General features: G+C 37.6%; 1 long non-coding RNA gene across 13 annotated transcripts in view; it reads right to left on the minus strand.

Annotated features, from left to right (window-relative positions):
- LOC123789206 (uncharacterized) overlaps window positions 1-22,816 on the minus strand; it is a 122,794-nt gene that overhangs the window by 71,814 nt on the left and 28,164 nt on the right. For all 13 annotated transcript variants that reach the window (XR_015723951.1, XR_015723959.1, XR_015723960.1 and 10 more), the window contains 2 exons: window positions 5,425-5,480; window positions 4,913-4,969 (listed from right to left, as the gene is read on the minus strand). This is a non-coding gene — a long non-coding RNA (uncharacterized LOC123789206). The remainder of the gene's footprint in view (window positions 1-4,912; window positions 4,970-5,424; window positions 5,481-22,816) is intronic.

Below are 22,816 nucleotides of genomic sequence, written 5' to 3' on the forward strand. Positions count from 1 at the left end.
TTGTATGCCAAGATGCTAGAGTGATAAGTTAGCTCACGTAGGCATCATGGTGCAAGCAAGACAATGATGTAGTTTGCCTTCCATCAGCTATTTGGGTAACTCTTTGGTATATTTGCTGCATTTGCAATTACATATGGTTTGTTTTTCTTCCTCGTTTTGGTTGTAGTCTTAAGGCCTGTAAGGTTAAATAATCATATTTTGTTGGTTTCATGCATTATTTGCAATTACAGTAGATCATAAATCTGTGTTGGCTTTCTGTGACGCTTAACTTCTCAGGTGGAAGAGATCACATAAACTCTAATGAACACTTGCAGAAGATTGAGTACCGATATACACATTAGCAGAACTAGAGGTCGCTGTTGCTATGAGTCATTCTAAGAATCACAGATACTTTTTATGTTTTCTAAGTGTGCTGAAAAACCTCAAGTGTTAGAAGAGTTGAAACATGGCTCTTTTAGAAATAGGAAAGCTAGATTGATATTCCCCAGCTCCTAATACAAGAATATAGCCTGGCGGTACTCTATAATCACAAAGCCCTAGAAATGATTAAGTCAAATCCTTCAAAGGAACACCTGTAGGAATACTGTCTTAAGAAAGTAAACAATGTTTTATAACATAAAGAATGAGGGTAAGTCGTTACATACTCCTGAGAAGTTGGCTCAAACCTCAAAATGATAGACTCTATCATTTCGACTTTGGGAATCATTATATAGCACATACATAGACTTGTAGCTAATTTATGCTAGATATTCTATAAGCTTATGTAAGCTAAATTTGCAGGTGAAATTTAGTAGATAGCTAGTGTGGTAGGTAGAAGGTGAGAAACCTGGATTGAGAAGGATAATAAGCTGGAGCAAAACACAAAAAAATTTTTTCCCAAAATTATTGGACCACAATCCACAGTAAGTATTACGTTTTATCTCATGACCCAGTATTACACATACAGACACGCCTATTTATATGTATAGCTGAAACAAGTAATGATACTTAACACTTGCTATGTAAGACATGCTTTCTATGTAATGGATTCTTTTCAGTTTTTTCTATTGTGTTGTATATTACCTTTGAAAATGTCATATCCATTACAGGGATTTCAGGAAAGGATAGTGGTTGTAAATTGCAGTTTGATAAACACTAAAATTGAAGGTCAGATCAATCCCAGAAGCTGGTAGCGGGGGCAGGGCTAAAGAAGTGTTGGGGGAAGGGGCACGGGAATGGGGCTACTGAGGCAAGTATTAAGGAGGTATTTACTCTAACATATTGATCCTTTTGTTTGCGTGAACTGTAAGTGCCGCCTAAAATTTTGCACTTCCGCACGTCACTGCATGTCCTAGTCCCAGCCCTGAGGGCCAAAAGAGCTTCGTTAAGGAGATACAAACATGCTGATCAAAGAAACTATCAGAACTAGAAAAGTAAATGAGACCAGGAAAAAAAAATGAAGAAAGGAAAATGGGGCAAAGATTTTAGGACAAATGGTAGGTCAGATCACCCAAGAGGCTACAATTTGGAGAATATCCCAGAGGGCAGATTCAAGTTAGGTCCAAACAAAGAGCGAAGCTACAGAATCAAGAAGTTTAACCTGGAGAGTCTGGATCTTGCTACTGTCAGTAATCTACTGGCTGGGAAGAAGCACTTCTGGTTTGGGTGAGAATTATGTGTATAGTGCAAAACTCTAGTAACAGTTTAACACATAGGAGGTTTGTTTTCATCATGTAGCATCAAGTCTCGAGGTGGACAGTCTAAGACTGGTGGAGCTGCTTTAAAGACCCCATCAAAGACCCAAGCTTCCTATTCCCTCATCCTTAGCCCAGACCTTCATGTTCATGAAAACAAGCAGTCCACCTCTGCTCACAAACCTCCACCTCCAGGCTCACAAACACATTCCAGTTAGTAGAAAGTGTATTCAGACGAGGAGAGGAAAAAAGAGGAGGAAAATGCAGAGGCTGGAAAAGGAAGAAAGGGAAACAGTACTTTCCTAGAAATCCTCAACTGAATTCATCTTGAGTCTTACGGACCAGAACTGTGTTGTCACACAGCCTAACTGCAAGAGTGAGGAAAGCTGCTCTTTACCTGGGTACATTTGCTGCCCCCCTGCCAAGTGATGAGATTCTGCTAGCAAGCAAGAACTGGGGGCATCGTGGCCCCTGGGTGGCTCAGTTGGTTAAGCTTCTGACTTTGGCTCAGGTCATGATCTCAGGGTCCTGGGATCAAGCCCAGGGTCAGGTTCCCCGCTCAACAGGGAGTCTGCTTCTCCTTCTCCCTCTGCTCCCCCCCCCCCCCCCGCTTGTGCTCTCTTTCTCTCTCAAATAAATAAAATCTTTTTAAAAAAAGGCAAGAAGGGAGGAATGGATAGGTATCGTCTGCCACATAGAAGAGGGGCTAATCCCAGAATGACCAACCCATGCAGAATAGATAATTGAGAGCACCTGCTAATGGAAGACGTACATGTTTTCCTTCCTATTTTACAGCTGAAGATACTGAGTCTCAGAGGGCAAGCAAAGGGCAGGACTAAGAATGAAGCTCCAGTCTGTTTGACTCTAAAGTCAGATTTTTTCCCATGGCTTCATGATGCTCTCCAAGGGTAAGTCAGCATATGTCACTTTTCCTCTCCTCCACGTTTTTATTTACAGCTGCATCTGGCCAAATGTTTTCTTTCTTTTATAGAATAAGAGTTGGAAACATCCGTGAGTTGATGGCTTTCAGAGAAGTGGGCGAAAGATTGGGGAAAGTAAAACTCTTCAGGTTAATTATCCCAGAATTTAAATTCTAGAGGAAAGGCAAGAAGGAATAACACAGATTTGCCTTTTCTCTGAAGGTTAAAAAAAAAAAAATCAGAGGATCTGGCTCAGAATATTTGGGGACATTCAGTGCCAACTCCTGGGTGGCAGCATTTCTCAGCACATGGGCCACAGACCATGTAGATCAGAATCACCTTGTCTCTTCTAAAAATTTCAGATTCTAGATACAATTCCTGCCATAGGAGATCAGAGTCTTTGGGGATGGGGCCTGGGAATGTGAATTTAATAATTTCCCAGGTTAATTATCATGCACAATATAGTTTGGGATCCATTGCTATTAAGTATCAATAATGGCATTTATTGAGCACCTACTTCAGTAAACACTGCATCAGACACAGATATATATTGTTTATTCTGAACACTTTTACAAAATCCACCCTTTTATTCTCATTTTACTACTGAAGGATTTAGGTTCGGGGAGGTTAAGTATCTTTTCAAACTCAATTGGCCCTTAAGCAGTACACCTGGGATTCCTTCCTGGCTTTCGTTCCAGCCATGTTTTTCCTGGGCGCCAGACTCAGTAAAGATAGCGGGAATATTCTAGGTTGTTTGCCCATCCTACTAGATAACCCACGTAAGTGGTTTTCGGGATCCATAAGGAAAGTGAGTGTGTAGTTGAGGAAAAAGACACACGAATACTACGGTGGTGTGAATAAAGAGAATCACAGATGGAAACCGCCCTCTCAGACCAATATTCTAACTTTGGGGTTACATTAGGGTTTCTCAGCCTTCGCACTAGGCATCTGGGGCCTGATAATTTCTTGTTGTGGGGGCTGTACTGTGCATTGTACGATATTTAGCAGCACCCCTGGGCTCTACCAGTAGATGCCAATAGACCCCCTTCCCCCAGTTTCCCAAGGCTTCTTCTTTTCATTGGAGGGCTAACATTAGGGAAGGGAGAAGAGCAGGAAAATAGCAGCTATGCCAGAATCTGCCCTCGAATCAGGGCTGGCACAGAGCAAGAGTGAGTAGTAGAAGCACCAGAGGAGAACCTCACTTGGCTTGAGATTGTCCGCTCTTTTCTGGGAGTCACTTTTTTTTTTTTTTAAACATAATCATTTCGTCTGAGTTGGTAAAGCGGTAAATAATTAAGCTAATTTATTTGTCACTGTGGTTCAAAGAAGCCTCCAGAAACCGTGGTCCCATAATCCTAAAGCCAGGCACAAAGGCAAAGCCTCATCAGTGTAATGTGCCGGATGAGGGGCTGGGGTAGGACTGATGTGAATTATTCATCCTCGACATCTGGAAGGTCCATTTGCCTTCTACAATTTGATTATATTTTGAATTAGTGTACACTTTGTTGTCAAATGTTTCTAAGGCCATGATTAACTATTTAAACACTCTGCAAATTACTTAAATCTTCAGCTAACAAGTGTATCGGTTTGGGGTGGACAGTGGCTACAGATGGACATATTCTTTCTGCCCAAACCAAGCTTCCCTTTTTTGTCTTTTTTCCATTTATTTCTTTTCTTTTAGTTATTTTTAAACTCCTTTGATCATCTGCTTCCTGCTGTCTTTATTCTTGTTTGTTTGTTTTTCTTTCCCCATTGAAGTTCACTGTTCCTCACTCAGGATGCTATACTGTTCTAGGGGTTCCTATCCATTGGTTTGTGAAGCCCCAGGCCAGTCATGGAAGGTCTTCTCTGGGGTCCTCGAAACCCATGAAATCACGTGCCGCATTTGTGAGGATAGACCTGCTTTTGTCTTCACGGTGGGTCCTTAGACCTCCTCAGATTCCCAAAGGGTCTTGACCTAAAAATGGTAAGGGTCATGGAGAAGCCTCTGCTCCAAGCTTTCAGCCTAGAAGGGGAAGGGTTCATGGAGGGAAGGGCCTGCAACTTGGTAGGCTCTGTGCTCTGTTTCCTCATTTAATCCACACAGCCTCTAGATGAGATGAGTGCTGTTATTTTCCTAAATAGTTGAAGATGTGGAGACTTGGAAAGACTGGATAATTACCAACATGACCCAGCTTTCAAAGTGGCTCATGGGTCAGAATTCAAGTGGCTGTCTTCCAGACTGACTCAAAAGCCTCTTTCCAGGGCTTGAGTAAGATTAGGCAATCGAGAATCAGGCTCTGGTAGAGAAGAGGAAAGAAATGGAGAGAGGACACATACCCTTTGCCATCCCTGAACGATGTGAAAAGCAGGATACAGGTGGGCCGTATCAGTTTCCTAGAAAGAAAAATGGTCAGAACAAAAATACTCCCCAGTACATTAATATAATATTTTTTATAGTCTGCACTATAAATATCTTCTGTACTTGTGAATGCTATGCTAACAAAAAGTGCTGTGCCTAACACAAAAGGCTGATTTCAATAGATATTACAAGAAAGGATTCATAACTCAGTTTCACTAATTTGTAGAAAACTCAGGTTTTTTTAACTTAGTTTTTAACATTCTTAAATTTATTACAAAATGTATTAAGCAAGCTCTTAAAAATATTTAATACCAACTAACTGTCCAGTACAAGGTAGAGAGAGGCAGGTTTTTAAACAGTGAGCCTTAAAATTGTCATTTCAGTGAATGATCTCACAGTTCACAAGTGGTGCAAATGGACATTAATGCCATCACTGGAGAGGAAGAAAGAGAAAGTAGGAGTCTGTGCTCTCCTGCCGCGTCTGTCTTACCTGCTTAGTCCAGAGCATGTCCTCTGCCTGCAGGAAGGAGTGAGCAATTCAAGAGGCTGTAAAAGTTTGGGAGAGGCCCATTAGACATCTCTGATAGAGGGCAGTAGCCTGGTTACCTGCTGAAGGCTCTTGAGATCTCACCTGAGACACTGAGTAGTAACCTTAGGCAAGTTAACTCGGTTGCTTCTTGGCCCCTTTCCTCAGCAAGAAACTGGATTGATAATAGCTCCTACTTTTGAAATTGTGTGAATTAAGTTATAACTCATTTAAGGCACATCATACAGTGCTCCATTAACTTTAGCTATGATTGTTAGTAGCCCTACTGGTGATGGTGTGTTTGGAATCTGCAAGTTTTCCTTTTCCTGACAGCAGTGTGCATCAGTGTTGGCTTCGTTATAACTTATTGCCAATTACAGTTCTGTTAAAGGCAGAACCAGTTTTCTTTTGCAAAGAACTGATTGGGGAAATGCATTTACTATATAGATATAGATATGGATATATCTATATCCATATCTATATGTATATCATAAATATTATATTATAAATATAATATATTACATGTAATATAAATAATAGAATTAAATCATAATATATAATATAAAATAATATAATGAATATATTATAAATATTATAATATATAATATAAAATCAAACAGGTGAAACTGGAGACACTAGATTCCTTATAAGTTTCATTCATGGTAGGAGACAAACAGTTGAAAGAATCTAGTGTAGTTCAGGCATTTTTTCTTACTGTTACAAATATCTGGATGTACTAAAAATTGGTAAACTAGAGGTAATTCCATGGAGGGTAGCTGCTGGTTCTACAACTAGACATTAGGGTGGGAATTGTGTAAAACATAGACATTTGGAATTTTAGCACCACGAGGCAGCACAGTGAGACGGAAGTTACTCCTCTAGGAACCAGTAAACTGACTTCTCTTTTGAAAAGAACAGTGGTATGACTAGATTCTTCCCTTTGTAAAAGGAGTAAATCACAAGAAATCTGTAAGTACTCCCCATTCTAGGATTCTATGATTTTGGTGTTCTAATTTAGGTAATTAGTGACGAGGATATTAATTCTCTAAAAGAAGCATTGAATACATTAAAATTGGCCTGCAGATAGAAATGGAAGCTCTCATGTTGAATAACACCATCAGAATTATTGATCCATAATTGGCACAGTTGTCTACCATCACTTTTTTTTTTTTTCCTACCATCAGTCTTGCTGGGACTAATAATTTATAAATACCAACATCAGTTTTTGGTGAGAGACAGAAGAGCTGACAAGTACAGAGACCATACTTTCACACTAGGCTGCCAATAGAAACTTCCAACTTACCCATTTGTCCACCGTTCTCTGAAGGTAAACCCTGTAAGCTGGTACAGTATTCTATTTAGAGAAGTATTCAGATAACAACAGCTTGATTTGATAAAGATATTGACTTTTCATTGCCTGTGCAATGTTTCATCTGAAAGAATTTAAAATGATTCTTTCATAAGACAAAACAAATCTATCCAGAGATTTAGCCAAATCTATAAAGTTTTGTACCCAACATTTTTAAAGATTGTAATGTAGTTCGCATACCAGAAAGTCACCCTCTTAAGTGTACAATGTAGTGGTGTATATAACATTTTAAAACGAAGTAGTTTAAATTGGGTCTGGTACACAATAGCCACTTCATAAATATTTGTTCCCTTTACCTGTTCCTACATCACTACATTTTGAACTTGAAACAAATGAAATGAAGACACAAGACACATTTGGGGGTGTTTCTGTTCTGCCTTGCCCCCTGCCTTGGCGTGCTGGTGCTCGCAAGAACAGATTGTGTCCATTTCTCCCCAGCTCTGTGTTTACTGAAGTCACCTTGGTGGTTTGAAATGGTCACGGAAGCAATTATACTGTGGAAACTGACCAGTTCTACAGATCAGTTACGTTGTGCTGTTTAGAGCTGATTGTTAAACATTTACCAGCGCACGCTGCTAATGTCTCTGAATGTCTTCAACACTAAATGTTACCATTATTCAGGGACACATTAAGTGCCTCATCTGTTTGCCATGGCCTAGAAAGTTAACTAAGTTCTCATCAATTAAAAACAGAGAATCTCAATTGGATACATACTACATTCTTAACTAGCAAGTTAATTTCTGCGTGACTCTGGGGGTGGGTAAAAAACATAAAATTTACTATCTTAACCATTTATAAATGTACAATTTAGTAGCGTTACATGTAACTTGCTTTTTTGTCTTCTATACTGGTGTGGTGGAGCTTGGGTGTGATTATAAAATGTCTAAATGGTTCATGATTTCATCTGTAAGGAGGCGGTTAAATTCTATTTTGATCAGGCTTATGCTTTCATGATTAGTTCTTGATTGATTTATATCTGGCTGGTCTTTCAGAATCCCTTACAACTATTTTCATATCAGGCTAACTCTTGGTCACTGGGGATCCAATCCTGGAACATTGCCGTTATGTGATTCAGCTTTAATGGTCCCTGCAGTCTCTCTGACTCTCAAATCCAAATCTCAGATTTCTAGAATAGGGCTGGGATTCACCAAGCTTGGGTCCAAAAGACAGTCACATGGTTCCTGACTCCATGGCAATCATTTTGAATGATGTGCTGGTGGAGGCAGAGTTCATTAACTGCTCCTTCATGCAGAGAGTTTCTGGACAGTTAAAGAATCCAGTCTAGTACTGTGTGCTTTATATATCAGGTTATGATAAATGATGGCTTTCAATAAAATATTTAATCAAGATAGTTAGTATTTTAGCTAAGAATGTCTAGAATATTAAAATACAGTGTAGATAAAATTAGCATAAAATTTCTATAATCTTTAGAAGACAGAAAGAAGGGGGTTAATTAACATAATTCATTTGAGACTACATCTGGCCAAAATTTTAGTTGTATAATTATAAAACTAATTCCTTGGATTTAAACAAGGACTGTTCTTTTTGACAGTTGCTGGTATAAGTTAAGCATTAACACATGTACTCTCATACTGTTCAAATGAGAAGAGGGTTTCAGGTTTTTTTTAAAAGTCAGCCTCACCCAAGTTTATTCTATTTTAGTTTTTAAGTAATCTCTACACCCAACATGGGGCTAAAACTCATAACCCCAAGATCAAGAGTCACATGCTCTAACTAACTGAGCCAGCCAGGCACCCCTATCAGATACTTTCTAACCCCACTAAAAGGGAACAAACTGTGATAGAAACAGTTGAGGTGAGTAGTTCCTAGGCATGCAACAATTTACAGTGAAGTCTGTAGTCTCAAGACCTGTACAGGAGTTTCCCCAAAGGCAATTATGGTATAGGGGACAAAGAATATAATTTGACACCAAGATTTGGACTATGAATCACTCATACCATTTTTACACCACTCAGTAGCTCTGTGATCTTGGGCATGTCCCTGAGCCTTCATTTCCTGTCCAAAAAACAGAGAGAATAATATCTGTTTGATAGAGTTGTATTTTTTTTTAAAGATTTTATTTATTTATTTGACAGAGAGACAGCCAGCGAGAGAGGGAACATAGGCAGGGGGAGTGGGAGAGGAAAAGGCAGACTTCCAGCAGAGGAACCTGATGTGGGGCTCGATCCCAGAATGCCGGGATCACGCCCTGAGCCGAAGGCTGATGCTTAACGACTGTGCCACCCAGGCGCCCCGATAGAGTTGTATTGAAAATTAAGTTATATAATGTGTATGAATATCCTTGTAAACTATAATGTTTTCAAAAAGGTAAAGCATTAATACTTGTACTCAGTTTTTACTTAAAGCATATCTTTTTATGTATAACCAAACATTTATACATACCTAATGTTTACTTATTACTTCATCAATCAATTTTGGTACCCACTGTCTGGCAGATACTGTCCCAGACCTTTGGGGTATGAAGATCCATCTAAAATGACCCCTGCCCTCAAGTAGCCAAACCCAAAGCTACTTTTTATTTAATCTAAGTAATTACCTCAGTGCTCATATTATAAAAGCATGCCTAAAAAGCACTAACCCCAAATCCACAAGCACAGGATCTTCAGATTCAGTGGGCTACAGATTAGGCCAGTCCTTCTGGTGAAGGATATAACAAATAGCTACCTTGGGGGATGGCCTTTCCTGGAAGAATATTCCTGGAGGAGGAGGGTTCTTTGCAACATTGAGTTTGGGTAGACATATCTTCACTCCTAATGAGATATCTTCTGTATAATACATGTAAATTTTAGCTCATCAGAAACCATGTTCTTCTAAAACGTAGATTTATTTGTATGACTACAAATACCATGCACTGAAGTGGACACTGTGGTACGCTGTGATACACCACCAGAACTCCCCTAGAGGGTTGAAAGACTTCTATCTCCAATTGCTTGGAGTGCCATGAAGTGTCACTCACTGGGTGGCTTAAACAATGGAAATTTGTTCTCTTGTAGTTTTAGAGGCTGGAAGTCCAAAATCAAGGTGTTGGGAGGGTCATGGTCCCTCCAAAGCCTCTAGAGAAGGATCCATTCTTGCCTCTTGCAGCTCTGGGAGCCCTAGGCATTCTTTGGGTTGTGGCAGTGTAATTATAATCTGTTTCTGTTTTCACATGGTCATCTCCCCTCTGTGTCTCCGTTTCTATATTTGTGACCTATTTTCCTCCTCTTATAAAGACACCAGTCATATTGTACTGGAGCCCACCCAAATTTAGCATGTTCTCATCTGAACTTCATTACATTTACAAAGACTCTATTTCCAAATAAGATCTCATTCACAGGCACCAGGGGTTAGGACTTAAGTATATCTTTGAGGGGATACAGCAGTCTATAACACCTGATTATTTCTTTATATTATTCTTATTAATAGGATGTTATACTTTTGGCACATGGTTCAGGAAAGTTCAGTTTTGTGTCATCATATTCTCCTGATTGAATATACAGTCAAGAAGAAAGCAGAAAGCAGTGGGCTTATTCTTGGATTATAAAACAGCTCAGAAAATGATAACCTTTATTAAACTCACTGAACTGTAGAGTACAAACAGAATATGTTTTCTCTTCTAAGGACCAAGAATATATCTTGAGCCCTCTGCAATATTGCATCTCAGAATAAACAAAAATAAGTGGACCTACAACAAACTAAAAGCCTTCTGCACAGCATAGGAAAACATCAGCTCAATGAAAAGGCAACATATGAAATGGGAAAAAATATTTGCAAATACATACTGAATAGGGAGTGAATATCCAAAACATACAAGGAACTCATATATTTCGATAGCAAAAGAAACAGCCCCCCCCACCACAATTTAAAAAATGGGCAAAGGACCTAAATAGACATTTTGCCAAAGAATATATTGAGATAGCTGATAGGTACAAGAAAATGTGCTGAATATCACTTATCATCAGAGAAATGCAAATCAAAACCATAGCGAGCTATCCTCTCATACCTGTTAGGATGGCTAGTCTGAAAAACACAAGAGAGAACAAACACTGGGGAGGGTGTGAAGAAAAGAGAACCCTGTGCACTGTTGGAGGGAATGTAAGCCACCATGGAAAACAGTATGGAAGTTCCGTGGGAAATTAAAAATAGAACTATCATATGATACAAAAATCCCACTTTTGGGTGTATATCCAGAGGAAATGAAGTCATTACCTTGAAGATATAGCTGTATTTCCATATTCATAAAAGCATTATGGGCAATACTCAACATACGGAAACAGGCTAAGTGCTGATAAATGAATGGATTGAGAGAATGTGGTATATCTATACAATGGAATATCGTTCAGCCTAAAAAAGAAGGAAATCCTGTCATTTGCAATAACGTGAATGAACCTGGAGGGCATTATGTTAAGTGAAATAAGCCAGACAGAGAAAACAAATACTCATGGTGTCACTTACATATGGAATCCTAAAAAACAAAACAAAACAAAAGAAAAGAAAAGAAAAGAAAAAAAAGTTGAACTCAGAGAATAGAAAAGTGTGCCAGGACTAGGAGGTGGGGGAAAGAGAAAGAGATTGGTAAAAGGCTATAAACTTTTAGTTGTAGGATGAGTAAGGTCTGAAGATTTAATGTGTAACATGCTGTCTATAGTTGATAACACTGTATTGTATAATTGAAATTTGCTCAGAGAGTAGAACTTAAATGTTCTCACAAAAAAAAAGGGGGGGGGATGTAAATGTCCTTATTGTTATACATGTTACGAGGCACATTCTAGAGCTATTTCATAGTGTGGTCTTTTGAACTATGGCATACAAAAATAAGTGTCAACACCAGTGGGCTACTGCCACAAGTGGCATTTGGTATGGTGGAGGATGAATTAAAAAGCTACCACAGAACCAGCCCTAGCAGAAGCTCCCCTTCTTAGGGTTATAGGAGCCTCTTGCATCTCTGCTCTCATCTCAGACAATGTGCCACTGTGTCTCTGGGAGCTCTGCCTGGTGAGAGCAAAGGCTGTGACATCTGGCTTCCAGTGCTTCGATGTGATCTTTCTTCTCCTTTTTTTCTCTTTGCCTTTTTCCCCACAAAAAGCAGCAATGAAGATGTCCATTGAGGGGGGAAAATGACATAAATCATCACAAATGGAAATAAATAAGTTAATGGGCAAGAGAAGCTGATCTGGAAACCAAGGGATACTATTGTATGTAAAGTGGAATCTTATCCTCATGAAAAGTAAAATTTTGTGTTTTTGCTGTATGTTGTTTTGTTTTATATTTGTTCGGATTTTTTAGGGCCTATGATAATGCTCCCTGTATTTGATGAAAGCAAAATTTACTTTATAAAAACTAAGTGAGGTATAAAAGAACTTCTAAATCTGGAGTCCCCTAAAGTAGATATAATGAAAGGTACTGAACCTTCCTTGAAATAGGGAGCCAAATAGAAATTATTGTTATTATATGATTATTTTGTCATGGCAAATAGTGGTCATTAATAGTGACAGAAAAGACAAGAACTTGACCTTTAATTGTGCCAGATGGTTGTAAAACTTAGAACATCTTCTCATATGTCAAAAGAATATCTGTATTCTAGACTAGGAGATTATGATGTGAATTGACAACTTTGGACTATAATTTAGTGTAAAATTTTTTTAAAAATCAAGAAAAGATCCATTTTCAACAGAAATAACTGGCTCATGGTGCATGAATATATAATTTGAACCCCATTTTAATACAAGTGTAAACGAATGAAAAACATATGGATTACATCCTCTCCAAATAGCCAACTCAAAAAAAAAAAAAAAAGAATATGTACTTGACAAAATGATTGAGTATATTTCAAGTTACAAATACACATACCCACACATTCTAGTTGGTTTAACCATTCCAAATGGATTTCATGCTTCTATTTGCGGAGTTTGTTTTCTGTCTTTTATATACTATAAAACTTGTCTTTATTTTAGAAGCACTACAAACATCATTTCATGATAGTTAAATGAATTCAAATGTCTCCTTGCATTCCATTTTTTCAATGCTATGTTAAACCTAAAAGGAATGGAAATAGCCTACTGAAGATGTAAAGGGTTTTGGAGTGTTTTAACCAACACAACTCCTTATGCCTATTCTCCTTCAAAGTCTACTTGCCTTAGGTAAATGTATTTATGGTGTTTTTTTTTTTTTTTTTTTTTTTTTTTTTTTTTTTTTTTTGCCTGGTAATTCCAATTCCAGCTTCAGATACTTTTCTCATGTTTCATCTGTTCTGAGAACAATTTTTTTTCTTCGTCCTTCTTAGGTCTTCCAGTTGAAAGCATTCTCTACTCAAACACTTCCTAAAATATTACTTCCTCAAGTAGAGTTTTTGAAAGCTATATAGGAAAGCAGATTTACTGTTGCAAGGTTACTTTCTTTATAGGGGATGGCAGGGGTATCTCAGGGAGATTGCCTAACTAAAGCTGATTAGGAGATTTCTGATTGATTTAAGACTCCCTTTCTGGGAGGGTTGAAACTTTAATTAAGCCTCAGTTTCACAGTAAGTGTCTTAGCATAAGTGACTCTATTTTGGGACTGTTGTCTTGTTTTTAACACTTGTTTAGTTACTTTTAACAAAGAAATGAGGTTAATAATTATTTCAATGTGATTAATATATTTCTGTTCTCTATATCATTGCCTATGTGTTATTTATGCTATATTAGATAAGCTAATAATACTTCTTATATTTAAATTTAGTAAGAACTATGAATATAATTTCTAACAAAAATAGTCATTGTTTATCTCATATAAAAATTATCCTTAGTGATCAGATAAATATTTTTCTTTTTATTCATTATCACATAACTTGTAAACTCAAAACCATAAGGAGTCATAGTTTTGACTGAAAGTCAGATGTGTTTTCACCTTGGACAGCAAATAGGAATTTGCTTCAGGACAATCAGAAAATGGAGTTAGTTGCCCAAAGAGTACCCACTGGAAGGAGGGAGTGAGGGAGTCAGGGCACAGGTGAGAAAGAAAGGTGGGTTAAAACAGAATCACAGGAGGAGAGGGGCCCTGCCTCCTGTAGGGTGAATGACGTGCTCCTAAATAGTGAGACAACTGTAGAGCAATACCCAGTACCTCAGTGTCTGGGCTGTATGTCCTTGATTAGGAGGAAGTCTCGGCTTTCTTCTGGACCCCTCTCCCCAGGGTCTGGCGTGTGTGCATGGGAGGGGTGTGGGCAAAGAGGTTAGTCTAGTTCCTTAGCACTGGTCTACGCTGCACTCAGCATGCCTCTGCCTGTGGTCCTCATTGCTCTCAGCACTACAGCTGGCCTCCTCTCTCTGGGTCAGCCTCACCTTTCTCTGCACCCTCCCCAGTCTGCTGCTATTGATTCCTCAGATCCATTGACTCTCCAGGGCTTCTCTCCATCTGTGGAGAATGGAGAGAAACTCCATTCCCTTCACATGACCAGTTTTTTCCAAGAGGAAATCTCACAGTAGGGCTGAAGGCCCTCCACTTCATAGACTTCTCCTAGCCAAGGTAAATAAGAACTCTAGTCAGGGAAGGAAGGAAAAATTATTATGGCATGGTGGTGGTGGTAGGTGATTTCCATCGTACCTAAAACTACTGCTTTAACTGATTGACAAGTCTACTCAGAAAGACTTTATCTTTCCATCTTTACAGTCAGATGTTTTTTGTTTCATTCTGATTTTCATTTTTCTTTTTCTTGGGGCTCTTTGTTGTTTCTCTTCTGTGTACCCTGTCAGCTAGACAGGCCCAGAGATCTCAGACTTGTTAACAATGACCATCACAACCACAAAGAGAGCGAAATTAGTGTGACTTAAGAATTGGGGCAACAGTATATTATCTCCCCTGAAGTAGTTACATTTAAAATAAGGCAATTATTTTAACAATTGATTAAGTTATTAATGGGTTATTAATTAAAAGTAATAATTGATTCCATTAATGTTTTAGTGCTAGATGTTAACTAAACTTGTGGTAATCATTTCTTATACATAAATCATTATATTGTACACCTGAAACTAATACAATGTTACATGTCAGTTATAGCTCAATAAAACTGGAAAAAATAACACAATTATTTATACCTTCAAAGGCATTTATTCTTTAAAATACTCAAAATACAGTTAACAGTAAGGTGAACATATTAGATATAGTTTCTGTGAACGACTCCCAAATATTTTGCCCTTGGAGAGGGACACAACGTACATTTAAAATTGAAGAAAAAACTGTAGTAGTTATTTCAAAGATGTTCTTAAGTAATATTTGTCAAATAGTCATGCTCTCAAAGGAGACCTAAAAAGAGTTTTTGACTCTATTTCTCCTACCATAGTTTTTTCTCTTATTGCTTATTAAAGGTCTATAGAGGGAAGCTGGTTAAATGAGAGAAATATCAATGTTTATTTGGTAATCATGGGCATGTTTCTGATATGTTTTTAAAGGTATTTGTTTAAAAGATGTGTTGGAACTATTTAATCAATTTGAAGAAGGTAGTTTTGAGCAAAGAACTGTGATTATGTATTCTTACTCCAAAGATAGTGATTTACTGATATTGAATGTAAAATTTCCAATCAGTAGTCACAGATTGCTATGATTCTTTTTTCTATACAAGTAAATTACATCTGAAAGTAATTACTTAATCCTCACTATAATAAGCCATGTTGATGACAAAATCTCATCCATCCATTTATTCATTACTAGACTACTTCTTAAGTGCCCACTATATGTAAGGTACTGAGGATATAATGGGGGAGAATTTGTCCTTGACTGCCAGAGACAGCCTGATAAAAAAGAGATATTTCATAGTGTGGGGTGTGTGCCCTATGGGGGTAAACACAAGATATTATGAAATCATACAGAGTAGCCTAATGCCATCTGGATGGAAGGTGGTCTAGGGTAGGGAAGGCCCACTGGAGGGGATGCTCTCCAGCACATGAATGAGAGTGAATAAGGCTATAACTAAGGAATGGGTAAAAGGTCAGGGTGTTCCTGCCAGAGAAAACAGTGTAGAGGAGGAAGTGGTGGAGTTCACTGGGAGATCTGCATTTTTTATTGTCTAGAGCTAACTGTGTTTGTTGGGAGTCTGGACAAAGAGAGTTCTGAAGAGGGGCGAGGTAATGGTAAGAGGTGAGACCGAATTGTAAATAGAGGCTTAATCCTGAAAAGTCTTATGAATATATGCTAAGAAATTTGAATTTCTGAGTATAGTGGTATGGAATCAACACAGAGTGTCAAGCTCAGAAGAGACAAAATAATAGTTGTTTAGAAAAATGACTCTAGGGGTGCCTGGTTGGCACAGCGGTTAAGCGTCTGCCTTTGGCTCAGGGCGTGATCCCGACATTATGGGATCGAGCCCCACATCAGGCTCCTCTGCTATGAGCCTGCTTCTTCCTCTCCCACTCCCCCTGCTTGTGTTCCCGCTCTCACTGGCTGTCTCTATCTCTGTCAAATAAATAAATAAATAAATAATCTTAAAAAAAAAGAAAGAAAAATGACTCTAATTGTAATAAAGACAGTGAAGATTCTGCCCCCCAAGTGCCAGTACCAGCTACCATAAGGTATGTAAAATGTGAAGTAAAATCCATTCAACCGAGACTAGATTTCCCTTAGATTACATTGTTCAATATTTAGACTATAGGTCAGTTTTTCTTAACATAGGTAACAAATCAGTTTTTCAAAGAACCACAATAATTTGGATTGTCCATTAACGAAACTGAAGTTCATCTCTCACTGCTTCCCACTGCCTAGGAAAATGGATCCGTTTTGGACAGTTAAACTATTGGATAGATAGGTTTTTATTAAATATTTAAGCACTTTTTTGTTTTGTATTGTTTTTCTCCTTTTGGCTATGGGTAATTTAGTTTTTATAAATTAACAGTCAATTTGTCTTCCTTTAAAATTAATACGTTAAGAAATATTTGGTGAGATACTGTGAAAAAGGCCCATTAGTTTCTAGAAGACACAATGTCTGACACACTCTCATCCCACAAGTCACTTTATAATTGGAGAACTAGGACATATGCAGAAGAAAAATCCAGAATAATACAGAATAATTTGTGACATATTAAATAAGTGGAACTGACATGAGGGTGATGAGGGAAGGCAGGGAATACTTTGGTCATGATGTAAGAGAAAATGGATTATCTTTCATTCAGTGAGTATTTTTTAAGAACTTTTTCTAATCATGGCACTCAGCTAGACAATATGCCTGTTTTAATGGAGTTTACTTTCTTTGAGGGAGATGGACATAGTAAAAATAATTTCAGATAATAACAGGTTTCATTAAGATAAGAAAAGCTAGACTGAGGGATCTAGGTACTAATTAATCAGGGAGGTCTCTCTGAGGAGGAAGCATTTAAGCTCTGACTGAATATCCAAAAGGAGCCAGCCATAATCTGTGGAGAAAGAATTTCAAGCTGGTGTCCCTGCTAGCACCAGCTAGTCTGAGTTAAGTGTAGGGTGTTCAGTTCAGAACGAAGGTAGTGTGGCTGGAGAGAAGGCAAGGAGCAAGGAGAGTAGGATAGAAAATAAGATTGGATGTGTCTAGAGAATGAAGGATGATGGATCTCAAGAAGATTTTTAATTTGTTATAAATGACATGGAAAGCCATTTCAGGATTTTATTCAGGGGAGTGAAAGAATATGTTTATCTATTAAGAAGACAATTTGGCTGGTGAAAGGAGAAAGGGGAAAAATCAGCTGTGAGTACAACGAGGTCAAAGAAGTGACTATTGGTCTTGCAATGTGAAAATCACTATGACCTTGGCAAGAGCCATTTCCCTGGAGAAGCAACAAATGAACTTCCACAGTCTTTGGTCAAAGAGAAAATTCAAGAGGAGGAAGTAGGATCTGAGAAATACATTTTTTGTGTCAGTAAGTGCTTTAGAATATGGTCTGTTAAAATAGTATCACCTTCCACTTAGAAACTTGGCAGCATATGTAGCATACTTCCAAAACAACGTGTTTTAAAGCAATATGTTTTTAAAGTTGAAATTTTAGAGATGATCTAGCCGAACCCTTTCATTTTATAGATGGCTTAAATGAGGTCTGGGGAATTTAACTAGTTGCAGACACAGAACCAGATGCCTGACTAGGAGTTTGCTGGGCTGTTTGTTTGTTTGTTCTAGTATCCCATACCGCCACTAATAAAAACCAGCATTTATTGAGGGCTTACTAGGTGTCAGGTACTATTCCAAGAACTTTACATATATTCATTAATTTAATCCTCATACTAAGTTTATGAAGAAAGTTCTATTAAAATCCTCATTTTACAGCTGAGAAAACTAAGGCACAGAATACTCAAGTATCTTGTCCAAAGTCATACATCTCTAACTTCTTTGGAGCCAAAGTTCAAAATGGAGGTACTCGGATTCAGGAGGCCCTGTTCTTAACTATGCTGTTCTATTTATTATTCCATTTAGTTCCAAGACTTAAGACTCTATTTAAAATGAATATTTGCATAATTAACCATGTTACATTTTTGAGGTCTCATTACATATCTAATTTCATTTAACCTCAGTACATCCTACCAATTACTCTTTGTAGAAAATGCTATTTATGTTTGAAGTTCTGCTTGAGTTTTCTTAATTTTTATTCTTTTTGACACATATGATGGTAAAAATACAGTTGGTCCTCGACTTATAATTTTTCAACTTTGTGATGTTGTGGAAGTGATACGCATTCAGCAGAAATCATACATTTGATTTGGAATTTCCCGGGCTAGTGATCGGCTGTATGATCCTATGTCGTGATGCCGGGCAGCCCCAGCTCCCAGTCAGTCAGTGATCACAAGGGTGAACAAAGGTACACTTACAGCCATTCTGTTTTTCACTTTCATTGTAGTATTCAATAAATTTCATGACATATTCAACACTTTATTGTAACATAGGCTTTATGTGGGATGATTTTGCCTAATCGTAGTCTGAGTGTTCTAAGCACATTTAAGGTATGCTCAGCTAAGCTATGATGTTTGGTAGGTTATGTGTATTAAATGAATTTTTGACTTAAGATATTTTCAATTTATGATGGGTTTATCAGGATGTAACCCCATCATAAATGAAGGCGGACCTGTAAATAACTACCATATTGGCATAAAATCATTGCTCACTGAAACAAGCTTTCTATGAAATTGATTTGCCTCTAACTGACCAAGGGAAGAGACCTATTTGAGAAGATAATAATGTAAGAAATCATTACTCATCTGTGCTTGCCTGTCTCTGAACTTTACCTCGATCATATTACTTATTAAATTGCCCTTTCCAACATTTTAATTATAAAAGAAATAAGATCTTCTTTAGGGGGGAACTTTAGAGCATCTACCATATGGTTCTAGGCAATAAGGACTCAACATTTTTCCTAGAAATATAAATAAATGGGATTTTCTCCCTTTTTTTAACCTCTTAAATAAGAACAGTGAAATTTCAGGAAACAATATTAGTTTTCTCATATCCCTTGCTTTTTTAAGATCTGAACTTAAAGATTCAACTGAATTTTTATTGAAATTCACCATGCTCCCCTCCCAGCTGTGGTCTCAAAATACCATTTCTGCATTTATTTTAGCCCATGGAATAACTGCTCAGAGAAACCACAGAGACTCAAAATGCCCCAAATCCTTCCTGCTTTGGAGTTTTCCATCTTCACATCAAAGCGTTTCATGCCCGTCAGCAACTTTTTAATGCATTTGCTCCTCGTATGCAGAACTTCCATTTAAAGACTCTCCTTGGCTGACTTCTCTGATGAAGTTGTCTGCTTGCCAGGAGAGCAACATTAATATAGAAGTTACAGAGGGGCCTTCAGGTCCTCTTTGATGATGACCTGATGTTTTAGAAAATGTCCAACCTCAGGTGTGGAGAAGCCACTGGTCTTTGCACCGGGCCAAAGGAACTGGTTTTTAGCATGTGCAAGCTGTGAAGATAACAGAGACAAATATAAACTGCTAAAGTGAGAAGATATTTTAAGAAGAGAATTAAAGACACACTCGAAGAAATTACTGGAATCTATCAAAATAATGTCATATCATTAATACTGGATTTGAGAGTAGTTTTGTTTTAGTTGAAGCTTGCATACATGCAGTGGGGTTGAAAACACTTGGAAATTTTTTTTTTTTCCTTACCATGTTTTTTTTAAAAAGCCTGAGTTTATTTGAATAGTCTCGATTGCCTTCCTTTAATGAGAGGCAGAACAATACATGTAACAATAGATTTGGAAAAGAAGGACTGAAATTCCCAAGGGTGATGATCTTCTGGAAAAAGTTAATATTCATGAGTTACAGGAAAGTGATGGGAGCCAACACATCACTTTTCTTTGCTCCAAGTGTTCAACTTTGCCTACAGTCAAACCAGACCTTATAATAAAGTCATTATTACTTTTAAAAGAGGGGGAGGGGAGAAAACATGCTATTGAGCCTTTATAATCTCAACAAGAGCAAAAGTAGGGTTTATATTTGTATACCTTAAGCTCGTGCTAAGTCTTCATGTAGAACTTCCATCAGTTTTTGAAAGCAGCATTTTTCTCTCGTCAAATCATAGTATTGCTGTACTAAAAGTGGGATTGAATGAAATTTGGCCCAAGTATCCTTCTTTCATTTTTGTATTTGTCCTAAATCAATATGCCAAGGTTCAGATTCAGCATTTGGTTGCTAATGAGTGAACTTGCTGATTTATTCATTGAATGTTCACTCTTTGCCAAATTGTAATTTTAACTATACAGAATGTAGAAATAATTTCCTGCTTTTGTCAGAAATTTCTATTCTAAGAGGGCTAGATTAAGCAGATCTCAGTCAGCCTTTTGTCCATCTTCATGTTTCCTTCCTTAGGAGAGAGTTACAGTTTCTAAAATGATGGGCACTTTTGGGGAGGAGAATTTTAAGGAGGAGAGAATGAAGAAGTGATTAGAAGGGAGAGCAGGGCTTGGCTTGGCAGTGTGGCAATTCAGAACGTAGTAAGAGAGAATCCCTCTCAATTTTACATACAGTTCTTCCAGGAATAGAATATAGCCTTGAATTTTTCTATCTTGTTCTGACATAGCGAAGAAAAAAATTGCATATTTACAGGACCACTTTTACAACACTTAATGTTCTTATAGAGGTACTTTTAAAAAATTTGTTTAATGGCCTTATAAGTCTAAAAAGTCTAAGAAGCTCCAGTCTACAAATAAAAGCTTGAAATTATGAGTGAGTCTCATTAACCGGTGAGAAAGAGACGAAGTATATAAGATGTCAGATGAGAGTGACCCCACACTAATTGCTGATTAGTTAAATAGCATATATTTTCAGCAATTAGTGAAGAGAGCAATAGAAAACATACATATTTAATTAGTCATATGGTTTGTTTCACTAGAATGGACACTGCATGTCTCTTCCACTGTGTCAGCCTTTTAGGGCTTCACAACTTATTTCTTTATGCACACATATATTTCCTTCATTTTGATTATTCAGAAAAGTGAGAAGAATTAGGATAACATACAAATCATTTTAGCTACTTTGCTAGAAAAGCAATTAAAATATAGCAGAGGTATTTCCATTCTTATAAGTAATAGGAAATCTGGAAACTCTGTTGGTTCCAAGTGTGTAAAGTTCACTGCTTTAATTCCTTTACATGTTAGAGGTAATTTGTTAGAAACAGATGATTTCAAGAGTGGTGGCAAGTTAAAATTTAGTAGTTAATGTTCTGTAGAGTTGGCTTTCAGTTTAATCCAAACTCTACGGAATCTTGGGCATAAGGCCTATCATTTTCCCATGCCCCACAGAGGAAGCCATGGCCACAACTATTTAATGCAAGTTCCCTCTTGAAGCCTTGTAATTAGGAACTGATTTTTCTATTCATGAAATATTAGTCCTGTCTACACCAAAAGACTACCTAGACATGTAAAGAAGAGAAGTTGCAGTTCTTTTTAAACCTAGCTATCTGCCTCTGCTAGCTAAATGTCAGCCAGGCACCCCTTCCCTCTGGCAGGGTTCCTGGTAGGTCTCTGGTGGGCAAATCCACCACAGATCAGCTTTGTCTGGAGTATGAAGCAGAGATGGTCTATTGGTATAGTTAGGTGGTCCTTCTTTTCAATTATTTTATCCCTGTTCTTCAAATTTTCTCCTCTAGAAAAATTACTAATCACAAGTCCTTACATTTTTAGGAGGATACTGTGAAATGATGTTTCTCGGGCAAGAAAACCTGAATATCACAACTCAGATTTCATTAGTAACTTTTATGTAGCAAAATCATTGACACCTTCTCTATTAAAACAATATTGTTCAGTCAGGCATTTTTTTCAGGATGAAAGTGAAATCTGTTTGGAGATGAAAGTGAAGTCCTGTATTCAAAATAACAATGAGGCTCATGAGCGTTTGACCAAGAACTCACTGTTGACACTAGGACAGTTTATTTGAATTGCTCTGTCTTTGATTAACCTAAGAACTCATAGTGCCTTTTTTTTTTTTTAGCTTCTTCAATAACGGTAATTAATCACAGAATTTTGGCATTAATCTTTCTACCAAGGCCATGAATACTCTTTGAATGAATGACGATTATTTCTTTGTTAAGTTTCTCTGCCCCAAGGCTATCAAAATTTCATAGTCAAGTTTCTCTGCATTCTTCAAAGCTTTCTCTTTCAACTTTTGGCTAAAAACAACATGACAGAACAAGATTCATTATCTGGGTCTATGAGTTAATCTGCATTCAAATGCCTGGTGATTATAGCACTTAAACCTGTTAATCAAAGCACTTGGCTTTTAGAGAGAGTATCTTTGAAAGTTGTGCTTACAAGAAGAGTTGAAAAGACTGACTTGATCTGAGCACTTAGACCAGGCAGCCATCCAACTACGTAGACTGCTGGGCTAGGGTTAGCCCCCAACAGAGCAGCCGAGTTTATGAAATGGGCGAAACGAGCCAAAAGATCAAAAATAGTATTTGTTGTTTATTTTATTGTTCTGGGTTGGTGTTTCTAGGTTACTGTAGGATAAAAGGGGTTTTTAATCTCTTTCTGCACTGATACCTAGAACTTGTTTCCCAGC

This window comes from Ursus americanus, chromosome 3, assembly GCF_024610735.1.
Source record: "Ursus americanus isolate L20-20 chromosome 3, mUrsAme1.1.p, whole genome shotgun sequence".
Taxonomy (NCBI): domain Eukaryota; kingdom Metazoa; phylum Chordata; class Mammalia; order Carnivora; family Ursidae; genus Ursus; species Ursus americanus.